The following is a 10,620-nucleotide window of genomic DNA, read 5'->3' as shown; positions in this document are numbered from 1 at the left end:
AAGACGTTATGACTCAAAGATCGACAGGTTGACACCATTTTGAATGATAGGTGGCAAGCTCATCCCAGTCATTAAGATCAATGCTGTCACACTTGACAGTTTCACATTATTTTTGAAGTGTTTTTCTTTGTCCTTTTTAAAGCTGGTAGCAGAGCTGGATTTTAGCCAACTAGACGCTATGTGCAATCAATCAAATTTGATTTTGAAGGAGGTTTGGCCTGAACACTAATGGAGCTAGTTTCAAGAAACGGGTATTTGTTTCATGGTCCTCCCATTGAATTTAGAGGATGTGGTGGGGGCATTGTGAATAAAATTTCTCTGGTGCTGTTATGTGTCAGTAATACGCGGTACTGCTTTGTCCACAAAGAATTTTGTTGACTTGTTAACAACTACCCACTACTGTGGTTTGTATAAGGCTGAACTGATCAAGCTGGTGAGTTGTTGCATCTCCTTGTCAAAGGAGATCTTTTGGAAGAGTTCTCTGCCACATTGTGGAAGGTGCTCAAAATATTCCATATTCCTTCACCATATATGGGAAGTGAAATATTTGGCTGATTGTGCATGGATTGATTTATGAGATTTGTTTTGGTGTATTTCAAGGTTACGCTGAGTCTCTTGTACACAGATTTGAAGAGATTGAAGGCTTGTAAATCTGGCGCGAGTGGGCAATCACACTGCAGTCATCTGCAAACTGTAGATCATGGTTATTTAAAATGGTCAGTTTAGCCTTGGCAGGAAGAGACTGATGTTAAAACATTATCAGTTGGGTCAGTATTTAATGCTGACATCAGAAGGTAGTTAACGTTTGATTATGTCAAGTAGGTTGCACTAGGTATGAGGTTAGACCATATTTTATTGTGCGGAATCATTTTAAGTGATTCCATGTCCTACACTATGTAATTCTTGTATAACTGCAGTAAGCTTTTTCTGACCCCAGTCTGGAGTTTGAAATTACAGGGTGAATTTTATTCTGTCATCATCCTTGATGTAGATATCAGCATGGAGTAAAACAGAAATTGACACAGCAACAGCATTCTAATGAGAGTTCTAACACAAATCTCCAATTCACACAAAATAGAAATTATTGAATAAAGACTACTTACCTTTCACAAATGCGCATTTTTGTGTTATAAGTCATTCTTGGGAGATGGATGTCAATTTCCAGGCTGGCATTTATTATTGTCCTTGACTAATTGCCACAAAAAAAGTGCTGATGTTGGGCGGTGTCCATGATCTGCTGGAGTCTTTGAATTTTTCCGTGTAAAAGAATGGCATACCAGGCCATTTCACAGGGCTTTTAACAACCAGTTGTGTCAATGTGGGACTGCATTTGCATATAAAGCCGACCAGGTAAGACTGCAGGATTCCCCTCATTAAGGCTGTGAGGAATGCAATTTTACAACCATGCAACAGTTTTCTACAGGGAGCTTGGCAGGGTACGTGCTGGGAGGAATGAAGAACTAGTTTTCCAATGGACCCATAGCAATGGTCTACCTACAATACATGGATGGCCACTCACCGTCACCTTCTCAAGGCCAACCAGGAACACACAATAAATGCTGAACGAGCTGGCAATGCTCAAGTCCCACATCCCATGAATGAATTAAAACAAAGTCGGTGGCTGAGTTATCTGCTAATGTGGAAAGGTCAGTGACACAGAATGCAATTAAAAATGCCTCAGATTAGTCACAAGAAGTTATAGAGTGAATTAAGTCTTTGATAATAAATAACGATTCAACACAGTGATGAATAAAGATTCAAGTTCTGTTGTGTATTCATCAGTGATTATTTAGAGGCACTTATAAGTCAATACACCAGTCACTTCGATCTATATTTTCTTACTGCACCATAAATATGTTTAAGTTGTTACTCACATACAATACAAACACACCAATGAATCTTGTTGTGTTCATATATAGAATCACGGAAAGAAGTTATTATGACCCTTTGTAATTGTGTTGCAACCGACTCCACTCTGAAGGTATCTAGCTGTTGTTTCCCCATGTAAAATAAAACCTGTGACATCAATTCTGCATTGAACTCCAATGGTATATTGTTAAATGATATGTGGGAACAGTGAAATTTGGGTGGGAGACAGTGAGACATACACAGATCTTGAAGGTGCAGGAGACTTTGATAGAGTTGCTCAGAAAACATATGGAATTCTTAGCTTTATACATATAGACACAGGGCTCTAGACTAACACAAATATATTTTATAAAATATATATTGTATTTTGTGGCTCTGTTCGCCGAGCTGGAAATTTGTGTTGCAGACATCTCGTCCCCTGCCTAGGTGACATCCTCAGTGCTTGGGAGCCTCCTGTGAAGCGCTTCTGTGTTGTTTCCTCTGGCATTTATAGTGGTTTGTCTCTGCTGCTTCTGGTTGACAACCAGAAGTGGCAGATTCAAACCACTATAAATGCCAGAGGAAACAACACAGAAGCGCTTCACAGGAGGCTCCCAAGCACTGAGGATGTCACCTAGACAGGGGACGAAACGTCTGCAACACAAATTTCCAGCTCGGCGAACAGAACCACAACAACGACCACCCAAGCTACAAATCTTCTCACAAACTTTGAATATATATTGTATATTGCGTTATCCTGCTTCCAACTGCAGGAGAGAGTCAGGGGTGGTCCAAAACATACAAAACAATAGAAAATAAACTTAACCCACTGCAATGGTCTCTTCCATTCCCCCCCCCCCCCCCCCCCCCCACTTCAAGCAGTGACTTTCAGTCTTGACCCCCTCCCTCAAATAATATGACTGTGAAGAATTTGGTTATTAACTGATACACATGATAATGTTTTTGTCAAATGAATTTTAGTTTAACCTGCAGACACATTTATTCTGATATGTCACACCGCATAACATTGGCTACAATGCCCTATTTCTACAAAAAACCTCCTTCACACGACAGGGTTTCTGATAAATCAACAAGGGTGGTTTGCATGAAAGTGGATGGTCATTTTATACATACGTTTGTCGAAATAAACTATTATAGAACATAAATTCTGTACCTTCTGTCTGTTTGAGCTGTAGTGTAATTTCCAATGTAGTTTCCATCATATAAAATGTGATCCATACATGGAATGAATACTGTTTGATGAGAACACAAGGATTGAGACTACCATAAATTTCAAATTCTGTATGTTATCAATTTGTCTCAGTTGGGCGTTTTTCATCAGTTTACATTATAGTGCATCTGTGTACTTTATTATCCAATTCAGTTAGTAATTTATTGCAGTGCACAATGTTTCAGTGACAGAAAGCAAAAACATAGCCTAGGTTAACTTATTACAAATTGGTTTCTGTCGTGTTGAATGGGTTTTCATGTTGCATATCTGCCCTTTCAACAGTGATGTTGAAAATGAAGATAGATTCTGACATCGAATAAATTGTTTTTTCTGAGAAGTATTAATTTTCTTTAATAGGTGTTTATTCCAAATTTGAAATGACATGCAGTGAAATTACCTTCGCATGTCTATTGCAAGTGTACAGTTGTATCAGATACATCCAATATGTGTCTCAGTGTCAAAGTTTATTCTAGAAGTGGCTAGAATATCAGTACTCCTGGTGTGAAATATATTTGCAATACAAGCCTCTTTCTACTAACAGTATATGGTGGCTCAGTGGTTAGCATTGCTACCTCACAGCACCAGGGATCTGGATTCGAAAAAGCCTCAGGCAATTATCTGTGTGGAGTTTGTACATTCTCAGTATGTCTGTGTGGATTTCCTCTGGGTGCTCTGGTTCCTTCCTGCAGTGTAAAGATATGTAGGTTAGGTGAACTGACCAAGCTGAATTGCCTAGTGTCCAAGGAAGTGTATGCTAGGTGGATTAGCCATGGGAAATACAAGTTTATAAGGATAGGGTAAGATGGGTGGGACACTCTTCAAAGGGTCAGTGCAGACAAGATTGTCTGAATGGCCTGATTCCACACGGTAGAGATTCTATACCATGAATGAAAAGCTTACTCAAACATTTGAAAATTAACCTCCAGGCCTGCCAATTTTGAGTTACACTCATAAAAGGCAGCACTCAGTATTGAGATCTTTCTTTTAATTGCATCAGTCATTAATCAGATCCTTGAAGGCAACAGTTTGGCTGGGCAAGGTGATTGAGAAGGCCATGGGATGTTCTGCGCACAATTGGGGAAGTCACTGTCACTCATGGACCTTGGAGATCTGCACAGAAAGGGAAAAAAAAGGGGTTGCTAATCAGACTCTGCAAGACCTGAGGTAGCATTTGGCTACAATCTGTAGCATGCTTCCTTCAGTGTGTCATGCTGTAAATAGCCCCAGTAATCTTCTTTCCATGTTAGTTGAGAGGCTTCATAAAAGTCTGTGTTGAAGGATGGACCATGAGTAAATCGCAACAAAAGAAGCTCTTACTTTTCATAACAAGATGCTCATAATTTATGTCATAACATAATCACTATTACAGAAACAACACTAACATGAAGCAGGTAAGACATTTGTGTCTCTATCTGTTTCCATTTGTTTGACCATATTGCCCTAATCTGCCACAGTTTCTGCTTCATGAATATGATATACAACAGACTGGGTGGCATTTCTGCAAAGCTCATACTGTTTCATGATTTTCACCTTAAACATTAATTAGCTGCTTATGATGTGCTTTGAGATGTTCTGAGCTCACAATCAGCTCTTTTATCTGGAAGTTCTTTCTTTCTGCAGCTTGAACAGGTTTCAATTTCCTGTTGATCATCTGCTGCCTCCCAAGCTGAATTAATTCCCTAGCCATATCACAACAAGTAAGCTGTTAACTCAGTATCACAATTCCATCCCAGGTGATGACATAACGGTGGTCATCCAAACCGATCCTATTGCAGCAGTAGCTTGGAAGCTAGCCATCTTGCTTCTGAGGCAGATGGTTCTGGATTGAAGTCATAGAATCTCTACAGAGCAGGAAGAGGGTCATTTGGCCCATCAAGTCTGCATCAACCCTCTGAAGTGCATCTCATCCAGAGATACACCCAACCCATCATCATAACCCCACATGAGCTTTTACCTATGGCTAATCTATCTAAGCTATAGATTCCTGGAAATAATGGGAAACTTTTAAGCATGGGGGTCGAGAGTGTGGTGCTGGAAAAGCACAGCAGGTCAGGCAACATGCGAGGAGCAGGAGAATCGACATTTCGGGCATAAGCTCTTCATCAGGAACAATATTGATTTCTGTTAAAGGGCTTATGCCGGAAACATCAATTTTCCTGCTCCGCGGATGCTGCTTGATCTGCTGTGCTTTTCCAGCACCATACTCTCGACTGTGATCTCCAGCATCTGTAGTTCTCACTTTCTACAAATGTTTAATCATGGCCAATCTAGCCAGCCTGTATATCTTTGGATTGTGAAAATCCACACAGACCATAAGGAGAAGATGCAAACTCCACACAGGCAGTCAACCGAGGCTGGTGTTGAACTTGGTCTCTGCTGCTGTGAGGCAGCAAAGATAATCACTGTGCCACCTAACTGCACAGCTTGATATAAATCATGGATGATTTAGTGCAGTCCTAAAGGAGTGCTGTCTTTTGGATGAGATGTTGAACTAAGACCCCATTCTCCTGTCAGATCACTGTACCAAATGCCATTGCACTATTTTTAAGAAGAGAGGGGAGTTATTTCTAGTGTCCTGGCGAAGCTTTATTCCTCTGTCAATATTAAAAAATACAGATTATCTCACTATTATCTCACTACAGCTTGTGGGTTTGGTGTATGCAAACTAGCTGCTGCATTTCCTACATTCTTATTGTACATTTCTGACATTTCCTAATATAACTACACTGCGAGAAAGTACTTCTTGGGTGTAAAGTCTTTCAAGGGCTCAAGTGGTTGGAATACCCCTGTATGAATTACAAGTCTTTCTCTTTCCTTCAGTCCACCACCAGATGTAGACGAACTGTCTGGCATTGGAGGTGCGAACAGAGTAGTCAGAAATGCTACAGAGTGTCATTGCACCACCTTGGTTTCTCCTCCCCAAAATATTGCACTGGGTAGCAGAGGGTTATTATATTTCTACTAAACACTACTGAAATTTCATTCAATTATCTATTAACTATCAACTCTGTTCAACTCAGTTGGCTCATTCAATTTAAATTACTGAACCTGGTCTAAACCGACGACAGGATTGGTGAGAAGAATAAATTGCACTTGTAAGAGAACTTCTTTGGTATGTTTTTCTTTATTTCAGATTGGCTCAATTCCCAAGTATCTCACCAGTCGTGCATAATGAAGGTGCCTCCATTTTGGATAAGGGGAATGATTTGTCAATTATTATGATATTGGACTAGAAATATGTTACAGTCTGGCTTGAGACCAGTAACTGATTTTAGTTGTCAAAGTAATTCAGGGACTCAAGAGGAGAATAAAACCACAAGATTGTAAGGTTTAAAGCAAACAATTATTACACAACATGAAAGCACTAATATAACCTACAATAGATGCACAATTTATATTCTGACATCCTGAATTAACATTTTATCACTTTGTTTCCTGGATCTACACTTCCTTGAAGTTAGAAGCTGCACTCCAGTGCTTATTCGCAGGCACATCTCCAACTTTTTACCAACAACTAGCTTCACCATACCAGAACTGCCACTGTTTTTTTTCCTCAGGACTCTAACCTTCATCAGTTATATCAAGCAACTATTGTTTGTGAGTATCTTAACCCTGACTATGAGCTGTACCATTAATTGGCTTCTTCTCAGTCTAAACAGCTGCCAAGACCTTTTCAGATCGCTAACTCCACAGTTGACTGTAACTAACTTCTTGAACTTCTTTCTCAATTCTAAAAACACAAAGATATGCAATTATGCTTGGAACATCTCACAGAATCCCCTACTGTGTCATCTGGTTCCTTCCCAACAGTATAACTATTAACAGAACTGCCCAACATGGAGTTTACTTTTCTCTCTCCTCCTCACATTTTCACTTACTTCTCGTCTCATTCTCTGTCACCTTTGTACTGTTCTTCCGTGACCCTAGAACTGTCCTGAGTCGCATATTAAAAACCATGTAGCCAGCCTTGCCCTCGTTTCCTGCAAAATTGCATATAACTTGTATTTTGGAAAAAAAAACACATATCACAATCCCCTGGAACTAAGTGTGCCTTGAATGTCACATTCTCACATAATGCTGGCTTGTGTAGCACAAAGAATGTTTACAACATCAATATATTATTGGATGGCACATTCGCAGACAATCCAATTTTTTGAATGCTGTCTTTTCCTTTGAATTTTAATGAACGTATTATAATGTTGTCAGACAAACATGAGTCTGTTACTGTTAAACCATCCCCTCAAGTCCTTGTTTAAAATTCAGGCTACATGATACAAGATAGTCGAGGTATCAGCTATTACTCTGTGGTTGCAAAATGGTTTCACTTCATCCCTGTAGAATGTGAGCTATCACTAAATTCAGAATGTAAATAAATTCTAATTTACATGCAAAGTGCAGGATAACCTCCAATGGCCCATGGGTTATTTCCCTCCTGAAATTCAGTTCAAAGTTTTATAGCTCCTACAGAGACCCCCATCCAATATAATTTTCCAAATGAGACAGTCTGTTGTCATCAGTAAGGTACATCTTTACCTGTTACTCCTTATGGAGTTGCACAAAATTGTGAATGGAATGCATGGTGATTAATAACTCGCTCCCACCTCTGAGGAACTAACAACCTCTCAGTGACCATTTTGCTCTTTGCAGGGAGACAGTGGCCGAGTGGTGTTGTCGCTTGATTAGCAATTTTTGGACTTAGCTCATGTCATAGGAACTTGGGTTCAAATCCTGTAGCAGCAAATGTACAATTTAGAGTTATAGAGATGACAGCATGGAAATGGACACTTCGGTCCAACCCGTCCATGCTGACCAGATATCCCAACCCAATCTAGTCCCAACTGCCAGTACCCAGCCCATATCCCTCCAAACTCTTCTTATTCATATACCCATCCAAATCCTTTTAAATGTTGCAATTGTACCAGCCTCCACCACTTCCTCTGGCAGCTCATTCCATACACGTACCACCCTCTGTGTGAAAAACTTGCCTCTTAGGTCTCTTTTACGTCTTTCCCCTCACACCCTTAACTTATGCCCTCTAGTTCTGGACTCCCTGACCACAGGGAACAGACTTTGTCTATTTACCCTATCCATGCCCCTCATAATTTTGTAAACCTCTATAAGGTCACCCCTCAACCTCTGACGCTCCAGGGAAAACAGCCCCAGCCTGTTTAGCCTCTCCCTTGTTTTTAGAAAATTGAGATTTTAAAAATTTTGAGACCCTCTTGTAACGCAGTTGTTGTGTCCCTACCCCCTGGACTGAGAGGCCTGAGGTCAAGTCCTACCAGCTCCAGATGTGTGTAATAAAATCTCTGAATGGGTTAATTAGAATAATAGGTTCAATAACAAAAAGATAGTCTGTGATCTGCATCAAGTTTATTGTGACTTGTGATGTTCTGTATATTGAGGGGATTTCTGCAACATCGTTTTAGATTACACAGGGTGGTACTCAGTGGCATAGAGTTATGCCAGAATCAATAATTAATGCAGAATCCACCTTGGCCTCTGCTCCCCATTTTCCAATAGAATTCTCAGCCCGGTGAAAGTAAGTGTCTAACAATGCAAATAACCAACATGGTTTGTCCAGTTTTAAAAAAAAAATCGACATACCACATTCAGTTTGTTCAATTCAACATTTAGGCAACTTTACTGTCATTTCTACACCTTTTCACATCTTCACAGGGTCTTCCATCCTATGATCCTTTACTGCCACAGAAGTGAAATCAAGCAGTAACATATTTCTACTTTCTGTATATTTGTACCTGCATTTGGGATTTGATGTTCTAGATAGCGGTGGGACTATTACAGTATTCTGTCATTCACTGTAGAACTGCAAGGTATTTGTAACATTACAGCTCAGTGGGGGAGAAGGTCAAGGTATATACCTTTGAGATGAGAATCACCAAGTGTTTGTTGACTTATTTATCATACCTTTACAAATTTTCTGAGTCTGCTATTCTTGCATTATTTTCATCTGCAAGTCCCTCAGCCTCTCTGGGATGTGTGTCATCCATGACTGGACTTTTCTTAGCAGTGATACAAAAAACACGTGAATAGCTTGCAAACCATTTTCTTTCTCATTGCGCATTGACATTAGGCTACTGTCAGCCCTTCCTCCACTCCACCCCGGTCAACTATGACTATGCAGTTACTGGCACTGAGATCCTGAGTATGTATTTTTCACTGTGATGGTATGGCACACAAATTCTGTTGTACACAATAACACCACCTAGCCACACTTCCCTCAATTCTCCACAGTAATGTGGTTAACTTTTAGCTGCCTTCAGAAGTTGCTTAGCAAGCCATTTATTTCAATAGTAATTAGGGACGGACATCAAATATTGATCTTGGCAACGATACCACATCCCATGAAAGAATACATTTAGTATGGATGTATTTAATGATATACTAAAAGACATTAACATAAAGATATACTTAAAGACATTAAATGCCACAATATTTGTAATCTGATACATACCCTTAAACAAAATCAATTGAGAAGGTGGTGTTGAACTGCCTTCTTGAACCACTGCAGCCCATGTACTGCAGGTAGACCTACAATACCCTGAGGAAGGGAATTCCAGGACTTTGACCCAGTGACACCGAAGGAATGGCAATATATTTCTAAATCAGGATGGTGAGTGGCTTGGAGGGGAACTTTCAAGTGGTGGTGTTTCCATCTATCTGCTGCCCTTGTCCTTCTAGATGGTAGTGGTTCAGGGTTTGGGAGGTGTTGTCTGAGGAATTTTACTGAACTCTTACAGTTCATCTTGTAGATAGTTCAGAAGCAGCAGTGCATACTTCAGTGGTGGAGAGAGCAGATGCGTATGGATGTGGTGCCAATCTACTGAGCTGCTTTGTCCTGGATGGTGTCAAACTTCTTGGTGGAGCTGCATTCATCCAGTCATGGGAGGAATTTCCATCACACTCCTGACTCGTGCCTTACAGGTGGTGGACAGGCTTTGAGGAGTCAGGAGGTGAATGACTCGCCTCAGTATTCCGAGCTTCTGAAGTTTATGAACATAGGAAATAATAGGGAAGTTCCTATCTGTAAGAAATTATGAGGAGAAACTAGAAATACTGGAGCTGTCTAATCAGAATTCAGAGTTATGAAGGAATTTAATAAATGCTTTAATAAAGTCTTAAATAAAAAAAAGTGAATAAGGAATGTTTATAGACTGAATAACAAGGGGTCATTAAATTAACATTGTCAGCAATAGAGTGAGGAGACAGGTTATGAGAACAAGTTTGGCACAAGACAGTTACATTGAGGAATGCTTGGTCACAGAAAATGGGTAAGAGAGAGAGATCATTGTGTCTTCTAAGAGAAAATTATATCAATATTCGATCAGAGGTATAGAGCTTTGTGGAGTTGAGGAGAAGGTGATGGAAGCAGAAGAAATAATTCCAATTGCTTGAGGAATAAGCTGGCAAAGATACAATCTTTCTGTACTATAAACTTCTAAAAGATTCACTATTGCATCTTTTGTGTTTATTTTGAGTACTATTGTAAAATTTCTTGTGTGGGAAGGTGCATTTTCCAT

The 10,620-nt window shown here is 39.9% G+C and overlaps 1 non-coding gene across 1 annotated transcript; it reads left to right on the top strand.

The window, feature by feature from the left end:
* Positions 1–7,589: 7,589 nt before the first annotated feature.
* LOC122539610 (U8 small nucleolar RNA) lies at positions 7,590–7,718 on the top strand. The gene has a single exon (XR_006309132.1). It is a non-coding gene; the product is annotated as a U8 small nucleolar RNA (small nucleolar RNA).
* The last annotated feature ends 2,902 nt before the right edge of the window (positions 7,719–10,620 follow it).

The sequence above is a fragment of the Chiloscyllium plagiosum genome, unplaced genomic scaffold (genome assembly GCF_037043375.1).
Source record: "Chiloscyllium plagiosum isolate Xiang-an unplaced genomic scaffold, Cpla_swu_hap1 HiC_scaffold_36, whole genome shotgun sequence".
Lineage (NCBI taxonomy): Eukaryota > Metazoa > Chordata > Chondrichthyes > Orectolobiformes > Hemiscylliidae > Chiloscyllium > Chiloscyllium plagiosum.
Note: the sequence above shows the minus strand (reverse complement) of the source record. Positions and strands in the feature narration are given on the sequence as shown.